Genomic DNA, 20548 nt, shown 5'->3' on the forward strand with positions numbered 1-20548 from the left:
GGCGGCTTGCAGCTAGGATAGTTATGAGAGAGAAAAGAATCTGGACCAGTCAGGCTTTGCAATATCAGAGAAGGTTATAGAATGACAAAGTTCCTAAGAGACCTATCTGAAGGTTCGTTCACTAAGTGCACATATATATTTGGTGTTTTACTAATTACAAGGTTTGCACATCTGACGGCACTCATTTCTTTTCAGCCTTGTGCTACCTTTCATCCCTATTTCTTTCCAGTGTAGAGGTAGTTAGATGCATGTAGGCCATAAAACCAGTTGCAAATGGATAGAATTGAAGTGTGAAAATATATTGTTCGTGTCATGACTAATGAGGATGTCGATTTCTGTTCATCTGCATAACCTGAATTAGAATAGACACTTGTGAAAAGTGCGAGTGGATTTTCGTAGAGACACTGGCCGTTGGAGCACTATTCTATATTATTCTAGAGATTATGGCCTATAATGTGTGGAAAGTTTGACAAGACTCAGAAAGGCATATTAGGTTGCTACATGATATGGATTGGGCCCATAGCCGCATCAAGATTAGATTCCTACAATAGGCATGACTTTTCATAGCCCGGGACTTTCACTTTATCAACCCGAGACTGGGATAAGCATGGAATTCCGTAGCCCCATTTCTTGTTGCAGGGGTTTGTAGTCTGGTTTAAGTCCCTTTTTGCTCTCCTCTGTGAAAGCTAGTTATCTTTTGTACAGTATAATAATAAAATAGAATAAACCAATGCTTGTTAGATTAAGTGGGGGAAGACCTTTTGTCCCGTAAGCAAGGTCTCTGGTCTGAGTTTTGTGGATGGATAAAATCGTGCTAGGATTGATTTTCCCATTAAGGGGTTGGACACAGCTCAACGTTGGATATAATCCGGGTCCAATGTGGTTACCTGATACAAGACCAAAAAAATAATAAAATAGAATATGATCTGTTGCCTGATATAGTTTTTGTTGCATGCACGGTACACGTCACAGATTTTCATTGTGATGATGCGTTGATGTCGAAATTTTTTGCCCTAATGACTCCCCCCTCCCCACCTCATATATGTAGTGCTGTAAATATTGGGCAGGATTGGTGGCTGACTTGTGATCCATTTGGTTCAAAATGCACATTTCAATCGAGAATCCTTCCAACTTGTTAAGAAGGGGAAATTCGATTTTAAACTTATTTTTGATTTCTTTTTCTAAATGTTATTGTCTGTGACGAGATTTAGAAATTTAAATCTTTGAATATATATTGAACTAATTTTTTACCCGTGAATGTCTTTTATATAAATGTAAATATTTAAGTATTAATTAGATAAACTAAAAGTTATATAAATTTAAATACATTTGGGAATTCGAATAAAAACAACCATTCGGTTTCTATCAGAATTATTACGACTGTTAGGTATGAATTTGTGTGAATTTAATCATTCAATATCTAAAATTAATTTAAAACAATTAGTGGTTTAAAAAGTGAAATGCTAAGAAATTTAAAGCAAAGGGACAAAGTAGAATTTATTGAATATATTAGTATAATTAAAATGGAGTGGCTGATAAATTGGTGAATTATAATGTATTAAAATTAGCGTATACATCAAAAGGAAAAGCTGTTGAGCAAAACAATAAGGAAAAAAAAAAGGCATTACACCAAAAATTAAAAACAATATATTTAAATTATTTTGGTAGTGTTTGGAAAGTCATCTACTAATTGGATTTGGATGTAATTGCTTGTAATTATACAGGGTGACATGTTCGGGTAAGCATTGTAATTGGTGGGTCTAGTTGATTTTGGTGTAATTGAATCTAGTTATACTTGCCAATTTTTAAAAGGAGAGTGAGAATTGGAGTAATAATACAGGTAATTACACTCAAGTTTAATTTTATATAATTATTTTTTATACAAGTTTGAGTTATAAATTTTTATATTATAAGCATGAACACGTATGGATGTTAAGGATGATTATGACCAAAGATTTATTATATTATAAATCCTAAAACATTACATATCCCTTCACCCTTAAGACACGTATTGGTAGACCAAGGAGGGTTGACCTCCCATTGATCGTGCCTAAAAAAATGCTTCTCTAAACTTCCCGCCTTGAAACGGAAGGCATTGCCCTTCCACACTTTCAACCATCCACTGCAATAAGAAGGCTTCTTACCCTCCGTTGCCTTAAAGGTCCCAAGGCATCCGCTTTTTAAGAGTGAATACTCTCCTAGTGTGAATGCATTTCCAAGAAAATAAGGAATTTATTTTTGAATAACAACCTTATACTGATAGAGACTCATGATATACGATCATAATTATCTCTTACACATTTAGTCCCACTAAATGTATATCTTGCCACGTCATACTAACAGATAAAAGGACCTTTCCTATAAATACCCTGAGAAAATATGAAGTCAGGATCAATCTTTTAGCACCCTAAAGTCACTCTAAGCAATTTTCTTCTTGATCTGCTTATCCTCTTGTTCTTATTCCAGCTCTCAACCTCTTTAGGTGAAACGACTACCGTTGCACCTCCTTAATCTCCTCATTGTTTTCCTTTATTGTTGACTGTTGTATCAACAATTGGTGCACTGTATGTGAACTTAACAATGTCTCAGAATTAGAATAATTCTACCCACAACCCCAGAAACAATGACACTGACCTCGCCAATTCCTCCACTCCAACAAATGACAATGTAACACCCCTTGCTTGGTTATGTTACTGTCAAAGCTCAAACCATTAGAAACCAGTAATGTATGTAATATACAAGAGCAAGACTTGACAACTTGTTCCGTTTTTGGCCACTCTCAAAGTTTGCATAATAGATATCTTATCCAATCTTACATATTGTCTTGAATTCGAAAGAGTTTCGGCTAATTACAATAAAACCGAATTCTTAATTTATTGGCCTACGAACTACCCTGATACACACATGTTACTAAATACGATTAAGAGACTCACAATTAACAACTGTAGCTTCTGGCTTAGTCCATTCCTTGAAGTTCAAAATGGCTTTTAATACCTGAAAGCACTAAATTGAGAAACATGATGAACTAAGTGAGTTCGCAAATGTTTATTCGCCCATGCATACAACTCGCATGGGGAATAATTCACATATAAAGAAACTAACACGTCACACAGTTCACTTGTTAATGTAAACAAGACGCATACAATACACTTCGTTCAATTATGCAATTCGTCTTCACTCCTTGTGAACATGCTTGTTACGACAAGTTTAGATAAATTTACCCATAGCAACTTATACAAAGTTAATTATTTTAGCGAAGTCATACTTGACCTATGCGTTCCTGACACATGCTTGTGGAAATGCATTCGTAACTTTATGTCTATGGACACATACCTGCAGATTCATGTTTTTGTTAAAGTATGCCCAAAAACCAATCATGAGATGATTGTAATTACATACTTGTTTTACTTTGATTGATAATATAAGGCAATACGATTGTTATTTCAGTTTCTTTTTCTGTGTGTATAAATAAACTGATTAATAACAAAGTCCTGAAAATGATATGATTATTCTTAAAAGGTACTTAGTAAAGTATTATTGTGGGTTTGGACAACAATAATGCATTGAGACTAATATGTAGTTGATTGATGACAAATTATTGTCATTGACATGGGGATGTCAAAATTAATAACATGAGTATCTGTTAGAAAGCAACATATTAGACTAACCCGCCATAAGTATGTTTCTTGGATTATTATGTAATAATCATAAACATTACTCATAGTGATAACTATGTATATGATTCTCTTACTTGAGATCATCATTGTTCCAAACATCGTGATTCGTTTATTTTGATGTAGTCAAACGTCTACTGTAATAGGTTATATTATAAAGACTGATGTTGGGTATGTCACAATCTATGTAGTGGGATATGATTGATTAAGATAGGATTTATCCCTCCTACATAATCGGAGTAATATCTTGGGCCACTTGACGGAGTGAGACTAGAAATGCATGACCATGCTCAAATAAGTTGATATAAGATATCACACTTATTTGTTTATTGTAGTCTACTCAGAATATCAAGAAATATGAGATTGGACTATACAAGTGTGACTATACCATGACTTGTATCCAATCTAGATATAAAGGATAAAAGGATATAATACATGAAAAGTTTATCACAGAAAGGTTATGTCGAATCACGACTTCTTGTAACTTGGGTAGCAGTAATGTATTGTTAGATGTCACTCATTGCTTGTAACATTAGAAATGTTCTAGTATTACTACTAACATTATAAGAACCAACAGGGTCACACCCTATGGTTAAAGCAAACAGACTTCATGCAAAAATTTTGGGCGTATACCTTCTTATATATATATTTGGCGGACAGTATCGCCTGGCGAATATTGTCGCCCGACGGACGGTATTGCCTCGTGAACAATATTGCTTGGCGGACAGTATCACCTAGTGGACAGCATTGCCTGGCGGATAGTATTACTTGGCGGATACTATTGCTTGGTGGACATGATTCGCAATTACTTTCCAGAATTGATATTTATGGAAGTTAATATTCTTTTGGAAAAATATAATCTTTAATATCTTCCATGATTTTCTTTAAAAGGTAAAAGGAGAATTATTCTTTTTTAATATATGATATTAATAAAATGAATAAAATCCCTGATTGAGTAAGAGTGTGAGAAAAAATAAAACTAGGTTTAACATCTAAGAGTTTGTATTCTCTCTGAAAAAGTTCAAAGAGTTTTGTTGTTCGTGCTTAACTGGGTGGACTACGTAGAGGCCTAGACATTTTTGTTGTGGCTTGGTTTGACATCATTCAAAGGGATCCAACCAACAATGTTATTCACCATTCTTCAGTTTTAAAAGGTATATCTTCAACCCTTTTTCCAACCTAACTCGTTCTTCGTACATGGATCCGTGGTTGATGATCGTTGGAATAATTTTTTCACTACGTCACAAGGCATACCGATGATCCAATAGTTTTCGAATTCATACCTAGTTTTGTATATGCAAATATGTACTTAGAGATAGTTTTAGTAGACTCGCATTAATTAATAATGCAATCATGCTTGAACTTTGACATGACGACTCTTACTGTGCAAATTTTTTCACGTAGTCTTGTATTTGGTGGACTTACTACTACTAATCTACATTTCGAGGACCCATCCTTGGCTGATTACCACATGTGTAGACTCCTTATAGAACGGACACAAACTTGTGCACTTGAAAACAAGTCTTGTGGACTATCTTATCTCTGCACTCGTAAGGACAAGTCCCTACAGTTGTCATATCTTGTTATTTATTTGAGGACAAATCCCACCACAACACCAATACTTCTTTCATAACACATGCCACCACAACATTAATACTTCATTTATCATACATCCCACCACAACACTGATACTTCACTTATCACACATCTTGCCACAACATCAATACTTCATCCATCACACTTCTTTCATAACACATCCTCAACTTTGGACATAACAACTCATATCAAAAAGGCATACACACTTCTATATTAATATGCATCCCATTTCATATTTTACAGTTCACCAACACAAGAGCATTCCATATACCATTTAACCACATACATTCATTAACGAAATACTCACAGAAAAATGATAGTTCATTATCAATTTATACTTTAACAACTTAGGCGGACAATGATATTTATGCAAGAAATCCTTACAATTTGGACCACATATTCATGCTCACAGTAGAATAGCAACAACAGCACGTTTACATAGCAACTAATAAGTTTAAACATCTTTAGATTATGTAGCAAACTTTTCCAGCAAGATATAATCCAAATAACAATACCTTATAACATGTGTAATGAAAAATGAAAGTTAGAGTTCAGAAACTCACCCGCAAAACACCCAAAGGCTAGAATTCTACACCCACCTAGTCATTCCTTTGTCACTCTGACCTCTTCCTTGGTTAACTAAACCAAATAACCATTCATCAAACAAAACGAAAACTTTACTAAGTGAAACAAGCAAAATTATTTAACATGCAGAACATTTTTATAGGTTATCTAAGATTTTATGCTCACAACCATGAACTATATCATAACTCACAAGCTTCTTGCCACTTTCCTTCAATCAAAAGGTATAAGAAGGGTTAGAGAGATTACCAACTCACCAGCTTCTTACTTTCTCAAATTAATGCATCTATTTTCACTTATTGCAGATTGATCGTTAATTTCTCACTATTCTAGAAAAGAAGAGGAAACTAAAGAAAATAATTACCAAAATAAGAAAGAATGCCCCCATAGCAACATCAGTTCTCCTATTTATACCCCTCTCCCTTATGTTCTCCAATTCTAACATTCAATATAAAATATTAAATCTATAATCATGTTGTTCCCCACTCATTCTATTTAGCTTAAATATAATGAAACTAAAATTGTAATTCAACTTGGTTGTCATTTTATTCACAAAATTTAATAATTTCCGTACTAAACAAGATCCCTCTTTATGCACACACAATTCCATTAAATAAGCACAACCATAAAGACTCTCCAAGTGTTATGCATAGTGACACGTTTCATTCCTAAGGTTTGACATGTTACAGGTACTTATCCCATTAACCACAGTTAATAATCGAACAATTAACCTTGTAACAAATGAACTCGCCTTTGTATGTTCTCGCGCGAGCAAGCTTGCCAAACGCAAAGTGGGAGTCCGCAAGACGACGAAACTCCGAGAAACAGTTCGCCAGATGGCTCGCCAAAATAAATTCAGCCTTTCCTTGCCAATTGGGTGGGCTAACACAAATTCCTACTAAGTGGAAACACAAAAATTTGTGTTTTTACATGCCATTTTTAACTTAAAATCATGATATTTTAGTTAAATTCTTGCCGAAAAATAATTAAATATTATAAAATAATTAAATTATGTTAAAAATATGAACATGAAGAATTTTAATTAATTTTATAGTTAATTTTGATTAATTTTGACTATTTTCGATAGATTCGCACAAAGGGTGAAAATTAGCTCGATAGACAATGCTCGAAGAATAAAATCGAGAAACAATTTAAAGCATCGAAGAAAATTTATTTCCAGCCTAAGATGGTCCAAAAATGTGTGTTAATTCATAATATAATTAATTTTAATTTATTCCCAATTTAATTTGGGCTAAATAAATTATTATTAATTAATTATGGGAAAAAAGGGTCCAGTTGAACCGCATTGGTTGAACCGAATCTAGTGAACTGAACCAACCACCAATTGGGCTGCCCAGAACCGTCCATATGCTGACCCAAATCAGAATTTTAGCTGACTAAATAAGGTAGCAAAAAATCCCTTGAAGAACTTTCCACCTTGCATTCAAACCCTTCCAAAAAATGTGGCTTTATGGATTTGCCCCAGGCTATTTTTAGCAAAGTTGAATCTTTCAACTTTGCCATGTGTGTGGCCAGCCAAGGGGGATCTCTTTGGCTGATGGAATTTTCTATTTTTAGCAGCCACAATCAGCTATAAAATCTACCCCTTGCTAATCATTCAACTGATCCCTTACACTCTCATTCTCTCTTCTGCTCTCTCACTTTCTCTCAACTTTTCCTTCCCATTTTCCCTTTTGTTCAAGTGTCGATTTCTTCTCTTGGGAAAGAGGTCCTCACCAGCCATTTTTTATTAGCAATTAAAGTGTTCATAAGCCACCTTGATAGCTGAGGATAACGGAGAATGAAGAATGGAGAAATCAGTCAAGCCACGGAGAAACACCGGATTTGCTTATTGTTCCCTATCTCTTTAAATTTTGTTTTTGTTTTGACAAACATGTTTATGAATATTTATGCTATTTAAATGGTTATTTTAATCAATCTAGGTTGAATTTAATCCGTGTTGGGTTGATTATATTTTGCTTGCTTGAATTATTAAAATTGTGTTTGTGCTGTTATAGGCCTCGGTAAGATGCTTGATTAAGTAAAATCATGCCTAAGTTATTCTTGCAATATTAATTGTTAGATAACTAATGAATTAATTATTAAATCATATTGAAATTGTAATTAGTCGACATAATACTCGATCAGTGCATGTTTATTCTTCTAAGGTAGCTGAAGTTAATTTAGCATTGTATTTGGCGATACATATGCCTTGCATAACTTGCAAGATTATTGTGATTAAAATGTTTCAAGGTAGAAATACTTTGTTACATCACATAGTCTTTTATATGCTTGTGAAGATTGATTAATCGTTTGGATTGACATTGAAAAATTTTCAAGAGATTGATTAATTTAATAAGTATGCATGAGCAGTAGTTAGCAAATTATCGAGTTGCCGTGAATTTGTTCGTAGCAGTATAATCATAAGTTTAATAATTCTAAGTTAAAGGAATAGAATTAATCCAAAACAATTATATCATCTTGATTAAACCTTATTTGAAATCGTGCATTAGAACCTTTTTATTTCAAAATTCTTTTACTTAGTTTTCAACCCTTACAGCACGTTTGGTTCGCTGTATTGGATTAGAGGTGTATTGGATTAGAGGTGTAATGGAATAGAGGTGTAATGGAAAAACTGTGTAATAGCAAATCAACTGTTTGGTTGAATGTAATGGAATAGAGGCGTAATAGTAATCCTGTGTTTGGTTGAGTGTAATAGAGGTGTAATAGCATAATGAAAAAACTAAAATGACTAGAATACCCTTTGCAGAAATTTGTTTTGGTAAATGATTATTGTTATTGTTATTTAAATTTTAATAAGATTATTATTATCAATAATAAATAATTTAATCATATTTAAACATAATTATTATTAAATATATTTTAATTAAAATATATAATTTAATAAAACTCTTAAAAATTAAAGACTTTTTGACACTTGCGAAGGGTTGCAAATCTGTTTTTCTTTGCTTGTTCTCTTAAGATGATTAATGCCATGTAGCTCGCATAATAATCACTTCTTGTTGAATCGAAAACCAAAGCTTTTACCAGTTTGATTCCCAATTTTTTAGCCCAAGGAAAACTAGCTTATGTTTGCAAGAGAGATCTCAACGGCCGAAACACAGGTCAAGCAAAATACCAAACTCATATTTCATGCCATAGTATAATCAAAAGATATTGGGAAAACCAAATACAAAGCCTCAGACGCCATAAGAATTAATAAAGAACAAAACCAGATTTAGTTCATCACAACATGAAATGTCAAACACTTGCATGGAGTTTTTTTTTCTTTACACGAAAGTAGTATCATCACCCTGTTCGTATTCTATCCAACAGATCAACACTTTTGCGAGACTGCTCAAATTGGTCTGTGCTTCTCCTAGAACTGTACCTTTGAGAAGGAGATTTCTCAACAGTTGATATGAACTTCTTGAGATGTCTTATATACTCAGGGTACTGCTCTAAATCACAGTGGTTCTCTCCTTTAAGCCATAGAGGTTCATACTTCTCTTTGCATAGTTCCCAGAGTTGCTTTCCATGGAGCAATCAACAACTTCATCCAAGTTCCTGCACATTGATATAAACAGATGGTCTCAAAAGCCATAACGGTGGCCTATGAAATCATTTTCACCTTCTATGAGGTAATTTGCAAACAATATTCTATGTGGTAGTCATTTACTAGTTCAATAAATGAAGACAAATACAAAGGAAACCTTGACATCAAATCTTATAAACTATCTTGACACGGTATGAGAATATGTCTCTCTCTATATATGGAAAAGCAATATAGCACACGTACTCGTATTGGATTTACTCGGAGTTTGAGTAAAATAGATCAAATATTTTTATGCACTATGAAAGTATAAGGAAGCCAACAAATTGAAAATTTTGATCATAATCCGAATCATGCATTAAATTGAATATAAGGATGAGGATAACTAACCTTAAATACAACCTACGTAAGATTTACTTGACTAAGCAAAAGGAGCCAAGAAAACTAAATTTCAAATAGACTGTCTAATGGAATTATCCATATATGGCGAGACGCGAAAATTTTCAACAATGTCAACTTAAGGCAAGGTTTCCAAACCAAAATTCAGGCATAGTAATCAGGTTAGCCATCAATGGGGTCCATACAGACCATTCTTTTCACTTCAAGATACTTGCTCAACAATCCTCCCTAGATATGGATAATCTGTCCTCCTAACGGAGCCAATTTATTTGTCCTCATAAAAGTAAATTAACGAGATTGATATTTTTAATTCTTTCTAGGTAGCAAAACAAGGGTGTGGAATCTTCATCGTTTCCTATAGTTATTTGTTGACTATCTGAAGAATAAACTAATAACAAAATGATGGTAAATCATAAAGAAAACAATGGTTCAATCATGATCCTCTTACTTCTTAATTTACACCTCAGTAGAGAAGATGAAAGGGTGTTTAAGTTGCAAGAACTCTTAATTCTATGGACTCCAATTAATTTACTTTGTCCTAATGCCAATCCTCCAAAACTTGCAATTATTTACCCATTGCCAAGACAGCTATCTTTTGTTTGTACTTGAGACCTTTGCATGGGCCAAAGTTCAATGCAGATCTATATTTTGTCGACTTGACTGAAAGAATTGGACCTTCAAGAGAAACACCGTAGCACTAAACATGACAAAATCAATGATCGATATGACTTTATGTGAATCAAAAGCGTAGAAAGGTCTACAAAATTCATTGATAGCCCCGCACCTCCCCCGCCAATATTTTCATTCGAATTGCAGCCAAAAGCTCGATCATCAATTCATCATCCAATGAAAGTTCAAAAGTTCAAAAGTAATTTTGGACTTTGAAGAAATAAAAGAAAATGAGAATTCTTTAAGTTCCATTATAATTATGAAGAATTCAATGTAAAAAGATAAGAACAATATAAGTAACATAATGGCTCAAACATAAAGAGATATGTCGCATGTGGTAGGCTTATGAAATTTATAATATATGAAGTCTTATAGATATCAGGATTACTGAATACTTACATGAATGATAAGAACCGGACAATTGACAAGTGGAATTTTATCAATATTCGCAAACAAACATTGAAAAAGAACACATTATTTTTGTAATATTCACATAAATAAATCCTTATTAGCGAATAATCTGAGAAGCAAACTTATACGACTTTACATTACCTTATAAATGTCAAACCAATATATACGCTTTACAGGATACATTACTCTTAAACCGAAAGTATGGGATGTGCAAAACAACGACTCTTAACCGAGGCGATGAAATGCTAGATCCAAAGTGGGGCCACTACCAATGATTGACCATAGAGGATGATATCTTCTGTTTTGTACCATAGCTCTCTTCAAGACATTTATATGCGACTTCAATATCTGCATATGTGCTCTGCTCACTTGGTCGTAAAAGATAAAAGTAAGAAAGAGCTTTATATAATCCTATCACCTTAGAGATAATAACCATATCTTTTACGAGAGATAACTTTAATTTTCCTTTCCTTTCAAAACAATATGTTTATTTTATATACCATTCCGGAAGATTGTCCGTATCCGAATAGTCATAGTGCAGAATATCACGAAAATCTATTAGAAACCTATACACCATTAGTTTATTTAAGGAGTAGCTAAACGAAGTTTCTTCAACGGATAAGAAACATGCACAAAAGGTCATTCAAGACATCAATCATAATTCCTAGAGGTATGAACAAACAAATCCATCATTTCTCCCTTTGGCATGGTGATAGCTTCTTGCACCAGACGGTAAAATATTCACTTAAGGCTAAATGAAAATGATGAAACCTTAATTGCTAGCCAATGAAGACCAATTTACCGAGTTAAACTAGCAATTCTTGGTTATCCAGATTCTTTACTTTTTACAAAAGTAAATGTACTCAACACATATTCAGATATGGTATTGGCATACAGTCCTTGAAAAAACATAGAAAAATTTAAGCATAATCGTTGTAACATAGTGGCAATGTAATGGTAATTAACTATAAAGTATCAAGACGAACAAGACTAACAAAGAAGATCTAATCCAATCGATTTCATCTAAGCTAACATAAAAGCAATGCAAACCCATAAACCGATTTCCATGTTTAATATCTAGCAACATCATCTCCCGAAGAAGATCGTTCACTCCTTTCCAAATTAAATCACACCGTTAAAGGAACCAAATAGCCAATAAAGTTTGCATACCACCAAACATATCTAAATTTTCCATCTAATATCACCCACTCAAAGCTCCTTTCACATAGAAATCTCCATTTCTAGTCAATCCAATGAATTCAAGAACTAAATGGGAGTTTTGGTGTGTGGCGCAGACATCTGATTGGGAGGAAATGGGAAGAGAAATTAGTCACCAGACGAGAAGAAATGATGAGGACAGATAATCAACAGGCAGTGGGAAATGGGAGGAGAAATTTCGAGGACAAGCAGAGGAGAGGGTCGGGTAGGGAGGAGGGTAAAAGCAGAGAGATGGGGAGGCCGGACGCAATAGCTATTACAAATAATTGGGAAGGATTAGAAAACACGGCAATTTGGGGATTAGGGGCGTAATGTAATACGCGCGTAATACCTATTACAGCGAACCAAACACCAGAATAGGGGCGTAATGTATTACACGCGTAATCGGGGTGTAATGGATTGGGTAATACACTGAACCAAACGCTCTCTTAGTTTTTAATCTTCTTTAAACCAAAATATTTTCCATTACCAAAGTGTTTTAACATTAATTTCATAAATATTCTTTTTTACAGTCCTTGTGGGTACGATAACTCGTCATTTACTTGTTGCGATTGTGTACACTTTCACATTTTCGTTGTTCCACTAAGTCCACTTGGTCACCCACCTAATTTACAATTTCGAGAATTTGGTCTGTGATAGACAATGATTCCGTCAATACTAAACTCTCTTCAACCCAAACCAAAACATTAACTTGCCTATTCATTAACATTATGGACGCCCTTACCTAACCCTTGAATATCCTAAACACTCCCTCGTTTACCTCTGTCACTGTGGCCTCTCCTTAAATAATCAATACCCCATCATCTCCTAATACCCCACAAGATCCCAAAGATGACCTTTTAAAACAAATCCTCTTTTTTTTGGCCTCCCAACCTCAGCTCGCTACTGTGCCTATTCCTCCAAATCAAGCTTCCCAGCAGCAACTTCCTAGTTCCCAACATCATGTTACTAAGATGCAATAAATCTCAAGGAGAAGCAACTCTTGGCCCGACAACAACAATTTCAGGAGCAGCAGGAGCACTAGCATCAGCTAGACTTGCAAAACAGTCATAATGAGAAGCTAATTGCATAATTTTGTGCAACTAAGGACAATACAAAAGATGCCTACTTCCCTATTTGATCTGTCACAGTTTGTTGTGGCAAATTAAAGTCTTTTCGGTACTTAATGAGCTTGCTTTCAAATAGTTTTTTTCTTATTTTGTTATGTTTTCCATTTTTAGTAGTTTATGTTTAATTTTAGTAAAATAAGAGTTTTTATGTATATTTTGGTAATTTAATGACCTAATGGGCCAATACGGGCCCAGAAAATTACTCGTAATTTGATTTAGAGTGCAACACACTATTTTTAGGCCAAGAACATCAGGGACGATGCCAACGTCATGACACCAACATGTGGTGTTGTAACACCGCAATTCAAAACCAAAGAAGTTCCCTGCAAAGTTAGTGTCATGACACCGGTCCTGTGGTGTCACGACACCAGAGTAATAGAAGGTAAAAATAAGCTAAGGGTGTTTTCGTTTACACAACACATTTTATTCGGCCTTATGGCTTGTAATTGACCTAGTTCGGGTAGAAAACATTACCATACATATTCATACTTAGGCTAAGTAAAGGATGTTGTTTTAGAGATCCATTTTTAGAGTAGATTTTTAGGATTTAATATTAGTTTCAATTTATCTTTAATTTAGTCTTTTATTTGAAAAATATAATTTTTCTTTTTGTTCTAACTTGGATTCAATTTGGATCCAAGCTTTTGTTTATTCAGTTCTTTATAAAAAAAATTTTGGTTTTCAATTGTAATCGACATTATCTTTGTAATTGTCAAAGAAATTTTGGCTTTCGTGCACAACTTGATATCAAAACAAATCAATTTCTCTGCTCTTAGGGAAAATTTACTTGAATATTTACTTTGCATGTCTAATTTTAATTTAGGGAAAATTGCATCTAGATCCATAAGTGGCTAATTTTTTTAGAGAGAATAATGACTGGATGTGGAAATAATTAATGAAAGAATTAAGGTTTGTTTTTGAATTAGTTGGGTTAAATTATGTGTGCTTACACCCTAAAATTGATGACCTTAGGAAGTAATCTTGTAATGCCCCAATTCTGGCGGATTATAAGTTATGGTGCATAGTCTTAATATGGTCATTGCGGTAAAGTGGTATTCACCAAAATATTTTTTAGATGAATAGGGTATGTATGCAAACTGTTTGGGCACTGTGATAGTAATCCACCACCAGGCTGATTTGTTGGCAAGTTAGAGTATTAACACTAAAGTATATGTCTGTTGGCGGTATCTAAGAAATTATATAACAATATATTTCCAGTAAAAAAGGAATACGCGCAATAAAAGTACACCTCAAAGTTTTGGATTAGGCATAAAGGAGCATACCAGGTGCACGAAAATGCTGTAGAAGGCTTAACTACCTTTAAGCCCACACCATAAGCATGTCACCACCTAGGTATATTATGTTCAGTTATACGAGCACCGTTTTAGTTGGTTCTCATAATGAGAATGATTGGGAGTCAATAGGATTAACTAGACCCTCCCCATGTCTGGTTAGAAAGTAACAAAGATCTTCATTGGATTCTCTTCACATGTCTCAAATTTTTGGGAAAATTGAGAGATTTAGGTTAGGTAAGTATCGCCACTTGTCAAAGTCTACAGTAAGGAGGATAAGGAGTTTATTTCTAATGAGGGAGAAGACTCTCAAGATGACATTTACTTTACTTTTACTTTATTTTCTGGTTCTTCTTTCTTTAAAAAGTGTTGCTATTTGAATATTAAGGAATAAAAAAATAGTACTTCTTTCTCCTTCAAGATGAAGAAAAACTTTTGGATATTTATCAATGATCGCTCCATGTCAAGTAGTGTTGGATTTCCCTATTAGATGTTGGATCAAGAGTTCAAGCTGCTACCTGTGGTTGGCAGGTGAGTTTTTAAACTGGCTCTTGCGTAAAACTATTCATACCTTGATGTTTGTGGAACAAGTCGAAAGGTGATGTCGAAATCATGAAAGTTATAGTAGATAAGGAAAGTAATTCCTAAAGGATATTTATGATTTAGTGAATATTGTTGAGAATAAAGTGTAAATCTAGTATAGTGTCCGATAAGTTCAAGCATGTGTTGAATGATGCATGAGTTATGCAAGGTAAAGCATGGTTGTACCTTAATGTTTCAAATGTATGTTATGAGATGTGTGTTATATTGGTTGCTTATTGTGGATTAAGAAGATTGAGCTTAGTTTGTTTCGATGTATAAAATGTCTGCAAGTAAATATGTTTTGATATCGATCTCCAGCATTTGTTGCTAACTCGAAGATACATGTGAGACAAATTTAGTTTGGACTGGTAATCTGTTGTTGCTTTAAAGGTTTAGCCTAAACTAGTAACCTTACATGTATATTAAGCCATGAAAATGACACTTTCTAAAAAAGAACTAAAGAGAAATGCTTACCCAATGGGGTTCTCTGCGTGTCCTAGGACAATGATCGGAAAACCTCACAAAACATGAGTTTAGGCAAATCTATATCATAAACTAGTTAGGAAAGAATAGCCTTGTGACAAACTCTAAAAGAATACCTTTTGTAGCGGCGAACTCTGAGAAAATAGCTTTAGTGGTGAATTATGAAGGGATAGCCTTTTGTGGCATACTCCAGATAGAATGCCCTTATGATATGTCTTAATAGGACTCTTAATGAAGAACTTTGAATGATGTTCTTTGTGGCATATCACGATAGGACCTTTGTGGCGTATCGTAATGAATTTCCCTAGTGGAAAATTCTGTATGGCTCTTAAACAAAATCAGAGGAACTAGTAAGGACAAAATTTATCTGTGGAATATATGGTAAAGTACTATACAAGACTAAGACTCGGTCGCTAATAATGAATTGACGAGATATAAAGAAGTAATGAGTTAATATTGAAAATGTATTCTAATCAAGAACATGAATCTATATGTTCAAAGGCAAGATTTGTGATTTGTGTACGTGTTTCGTCTTGAATCGAGATGAGGTGATAACAATGATTGAAGGATGTAAGCGATGTAACGAAGATGTTTTGTTGAGAAAAGGAAATAGTCTCAGGGTAAGTTATAGTAATGGATAAGTGTAAAAGAATAGAACTTGAGGAAGCATTCGCCATAGATAAGGTTGAAGGTTAAAGATAATAAAACCGTCTATATAAATTATCAATTGAAATGTGCAAATGTGACTCAGGTAAATGATGTTCTCCTCACTAAGTTCTTATAAAATTATTTGTTTTTGTTATGCTACAGGTGGGTTGATGTGAGTCTCCAGTTGGAGGGATGATGCCAGAACTATGCCAAGAAGTGGCGTATTGGGCTATTATGCATACAGAGCGAGTTTGGTGGCGTGTCCAAATACTGAAATGTTACTTAGAGATCCACACTTTGGGGTATCTATAACTGATTAGGATTTCGATTTAAACATTATTGTAAATTAATTACCACATGTTGTAATTGTATATACTTATGTAATTTAATTTGAAAATTTTTAATTAAGTAAGTTGTAATTATCTGTAAAATTATATAAGTATATTAAAATTGTGTTTGTATTTGTGTGGTAATACCCAAGATCTAAATCTGATTAATCGGATCGGGTTGAGGGTATTTCAAATCTAGGTAAACGAGGTCGAGAGAATAGGTTACCAAGTACTTTATAATTTATCCTAGTTTAAACGACGAGGTCGAGAGATAAGTTATTTTTTTATTAATTAATTAGTTTGAGGTCGAGAGGTAATAACTGGTTAGTTATTAGCTAATTCAATAAAACCCGAGTTCTGAAGTTAATTATGAACATTGACGTGAGTTAATCTTCTACTTGTTTATTTGAATTAATTTTGATTGTTAATTTGTCTTCTTTAATTTTATTTATTTTAGGCTATTTTTTATTTAATTTTATTTTTTTGCACTATAATTTTAGATTATTACTGTTTAACCTTGTTAATGTGGAAAATTGAATTTTAGTTTAATTCAACCTCCCTTGGGTATGGTCCTCGAAATACTTCTCGGAGTGTTTCATTGTAACACTTTACTATATTACAATTTGACCTCTATACTTGCAGACATCGTTGCTTTATTCGATGTATTTTTTTCAATATTTTCAGTCTAGATGTTCACACGTCTGGCGACAACAAGTTGGTGCCCTTTCTGGGGAGGTTTCAGCATTAAATTGAATTTTTATTTTCTACAATTAATAGGATAAATAAGAATATTTTGAATTATAGATATATTTTTTTTATTTCGTGTTATTTTACTATGATTCAGGTTATTAATTTTAGTTTTATTTCCTCTTATTTTAGTGTATGACTCAAAGTGGAACCATCTTAATCGAACCAAATCTGAACCAGAATGATTTCTGAGACGAACCCGTCAACAAATACAAAAGAACCAACATGTGGTAGCTAATTTACCTTGGGAAAATCCTTTGTTTGACAACCCATTTGAACCACCAGCACAAATCCAAAGTGAACCATTGATGGCTCGACCAGAAATGACATTGTGTGAATATGCACTACTCACTTTAGATATGGTCCGAGGCAGAATCGAGAGGCCAACAAATAACACCAATAATTTTGAAATCAAGATGACTACCATACAAATGATTCAGAACACTTTGTAGTTCCAGGGAAATATGATGGAGGATCCTAATCAGCACTTAACATGATTCCTTTAATTCTGTGACATGTTTAAGTATAATGGGGTCATCGATGATGCTATTCGTATTTGGTTGTTCCCTTTTTCATTATGTGATAACGCGTATAATTGGCTTAATTCGCAGGACCCAGGTTCCATTACTACATGGGACAACTAGCAAGAAAATTTTTATAGAAATTCTTTCCCATTAGTAGAACTATCCAGCTAAGGAATGACATCACCAATTTCAAGCAAATCAAGGGTGAGGACCTATACGAGGCATGGGAATGTTTTAAACTATCACCAAGGAAATTCCCCCATCATGGAATATAAGAGTGGCTACAATTACAAATATTTTACAATGGTTTAGATGGCAATTTGAGATTCAATTAGATGGCGCATCTGAAGGGGTCTTCATAAACAACACTTACAAGTGAGCCTGTTAATTAATTAACGACATGACTATGAACTCGTACGTGTGGCCCAATAAATGAATCTCATATAACATGAAGCCATCAACTATTAAAGTTTTTAAAGGAAAAAAAATTAGTTTGAAATGTCTGAGTGGCGAATTTATTTGTGTTAAAGTAGATGGAGTTGAATGTACTACAATTGTGATTTCGGCATTGTCAGCTCATAAGTTGATCAGGAAAGGGTGCGAAACTTATTTAACTTATATTCTCGATTCGAAAGTGGTAGAATAAAAAATCAATCAAGTACCGATAGTTAAAGAATATGCTAATGTTTTTCCCAAGGAATTACCTAGGTTACCACCGAATAGAGAAATTAAATTTGTAATTGAACTTGTATTGGGAATAGCTCCAATTTCAATAGCTCCTTACAAAATGGCTCCTACTAAATTGAAAGATTTGAAAGTACAGTTGTAATAATTGATAGATCATGGATTTATTCGACCGAGTGTGTCACCTTGAGGTTCTCCGATTTTGTTTGTGAAAAGAAAAGATCGGTCGATGAGATTGTGTATAGATTATCAACAGGTAAATTGGGTTACCATCAAGAAAAAATATTCGTTACCTCGTATTGATGATTTATTCGACAAATTAAAGGAAGTAACAATGTTTTCAAATATTGATCTACGATTTGGATATTACCAGTTGCGAGTTAAAGAGCCTAATGTACGAAAGATTGCATTCAAAACTTGATGCTTTCATTATAAATTTTTGGTAATGTCGTTTGGTTTGAATGCTCCTGTTGCATTTATGGACTTGATGAATTGAGTATTTCAGCTATATTTAGATCAGTTTTTGTGGTGTTCATTGATGATATCTTGATTTATTCGCTGGATGAGTCAGATCATGTCGAGCATTTAAGAATTATGTTGCAAACTTTGCGTAAAAAAACAACTTTATGCAAAATTTAGTAAATGAAAATTTTGGTTATGGGAGGTTGGATTTCTGGGTCATGTTATTTCTGCTGATGGTATCTGTGTTGATTAAAATAAAATATCGGTGATCGTTGATTGAAAAATACCAAAGAATGTTGTTGAGGTTTGTAGTTTTCTGGGTTTGGCAGGATATTACTGATGTTTTGTTAAAAAGTTCTCCATTATAGAATCTCCGATGACTAAATTGTTGCAAAAAGATGTTAATTTTGTTTGGACTAAGAAATGCTAGACAAGTTTCAATCAATTGAAGAATATGTTAACTGAAGCTCCAGTTTTAACTCAATCTGAAACTAGGAAAGAATTTATTGTGTACAGTGATGCGTCTCTTTGTGGTTTAGGTTGTGTTCTAATGTATAATGGAAGAGTAGTCGCTTACGCCATAAGGCAGTTGAAGCCTCACAAGCGAAACTATCTGAAAAAAGACTTAGAGTTGGCCGCAGTGGTTTCTGCTTTGAAGATCTGGCAACATTATTTATATGGTGAGAGATGCCATATTTTTACTGATAATAAAAGCTTGAAATACCTGACGACTCAGGAAGAATTGAATTTGTGTCAAATTAGGTGATGCGATCTCTAACTCGTTGGTTGATTCGAGTCGCTTGTATTTCCGATCGTAAAATTAAGTAGTAAGGGTTTCGTTTAACAATAGGCTGATTTCAAAGAAAAATAGGCTTAACAAAAAGAAGTGGACAATTGTTATGGTAAGATGAACTTAACAGCTGAAGAACAAACCAATATCAAAGAATATCGACCCAATTCTTAGATTAGCTCTTAAGGTGGAAATAGTGGATAGATTGAACCATGACCCACTATCTATTGGAGATAGGAACCAAACAGTATATATGAACGCCACCCTTATAAAAGTGATAAGTTCACAAATGAAACAGGTTGACGCCACTAGACTTAGCTAGATAAGTCAATTTGAGTCACAAAAGAACAATGAGAGTTGAACAACTCACAATTAGATTAAAATTCATAAAAGGATCAAAAGTCCTTTCTACAAGTTACAAGTCAACTATTTATAGGCTGCAAAGTGACCAGCCGAATAGTCAAGATACAATCAGATTAAATGGAACTGGAAGCCTATTGATTTAGCTAATTGATTCCTTGAAGACTTCTAGATATGAGAGTTTCCACCAGCTTTGTTAATTGAAATTCCCATGTAGTCAATTCAGTGGACTTAGAAGTTGAGCTGAATAAGTAAGGAGCTTGATCGGTCAAGAACATTTATGAACATGAGTAAATGCCTCCTTCGTTCACTGAATGTGCATGCAGCTTTTAAATACTTCTTGAGGCGCCTGAAGAGTCCTTGGTGTGAACACCATGATTTGGACAGTCCCATTGGGTGTGAACAAGCAGCTGGCTGATCAGTTCAAGTGTGGACT

At 34.0% G+C, this 20548-nt stretch overlaps 1 non-coding gene and 1 pseudogene across 1 annotated transcript; both read right to left on the reverse strand.

Moving 5' to 3' along the window:
- Positions 1–9029: 9029 nt before the first annotated feature.
- LOC128041706 (uncharacterized) lies at positions 9030–11411 on the reverse strand (annotated as a pseudogene).
- A 6570-nt stretch (positions 11412–17981) lies between these two features.
- On the reverse strand, positions 17982–18087 carry LOC128042159 (small nucleolar RNA R71). The gene has a single exon (XR_008197365.1). It is a non-coding gene; the product is annotated as a small nucleolar RNA R71 (small nucleolar RNA).
- Between the last annotated feature and the right edge of the window lie 2461 nt (positions 18088–20548).

The sequence above is a fragment of the Gossypium raimondii genome, chromosome 6 (assembly GCF_025698545.1).
Source record: "Gossypium raimondii isolate GPD5lz chromosome 6, ASM2569854v1, whole genome shotgun sequence".
Taxonomy (NCBI): domain Eukaryota; kingdom Viridiplantae; phylum Streptophyta; class Magnoliopsida; order Malvales; family Malvaceae; genus Gossypium; species Gossypium raimondii.